We start from the raw sequence: 781 nt of genomic DNA, 5'->3' as shown, positions 1-781 counted from the left end.
CTATAGTTGTCCTACCGTTGTCAACCAACCTTCTTGTATTGTCTTGCCACCTTGTGGAGTCATTTTTGAGATCAAGTCTTCTACTCTTCAAATTTTGCCAAAGTTCAATGGCTTTAGTCAAGAGAGGTCTTACACTCATGTGAAGATGTTGGAAGAAGTATGTGGTACACTACAATTGGGAGGACTTACACCAGATAGCTTGAAGATGCGTCTTTTTCCCTTTTCACTTCAAGACCGAGCAAGAGAATGGTTACATAGACTACCTCTTGCGAGTATACGATCATGTCGTCAACTTCAAGAAGAATTTTTGAATGCATTATTTCCTCCCTACCGGACTATAAGTATGAGAGATGATATCTTGAGGTTTATTCAATTTGATGGAGAGACTTTGCATGAGGCATTGGAGAGATTCAAGGACATTGACCTTGGATACCCTCACCATGGCCTAGATAAGTGGTTACTTATTGATTCATTCCATAGAGGCTTGCTACTAGAATTTAGAAGATGTGTGGATAATGCCACACTTGGAAGCATTGAAAATAAGCATGCTACGGAAGCTTGGGGTATCATTGAGGACTTATCTAAACAAAGTGCAAGGTGGGACTCTCATGACCGAAGAAGAAGACCAAGAGATGAGTTTGAGAAGCCAAGGAGCCGTGAATTGTATGATGAGCATAAGAGTCGAGATTCCTATGATGAGCCTTACAGAGGCTGTGACACCCTTGATGATTCAAGGAGGAGCCGTGAGTTGTATGATGAGCCACAGACTCGTGAGCATGTT

The 781-nt window shown here is 41.9% G+C and overlaps 1 non-coding gene across 1 annotated transcript; it reads right to left on the bottom strand.

Moving 5' to 3' along the window:
- Window positions 1–340: 340 nt before the first annotated feature.
- On the bottom strand, window positions 341–447 carry LOC112181086. Its single transcript, XR_002928691.1, has one exon. It is a non-coding gene; the product is annotated as a small nucleolar RNA R71 (small nucleolar RNA).
- Window positions 448–781: the final 334 nt, after the last annotated feature.

This window comes from Rosa chinensis, chromosome 7, assembly GCF_002994745.2.
Source record: "Rosa chinensis cultivar Old Blush chromosome 7, RchiOBHm-V2, whole genome shotgun sequence".
Taxonomy (NCBI): Eukaryota; Viridiplantae; Streptophyta; class Magnoliopsida; order Rosales; family Rosaceae; genus Rosa; species Rosa chinensis.
Note: the sequence above shows the minus strand (reverse complement) of the source record. Positions and strands in the feature narration are given on the sequence as shown.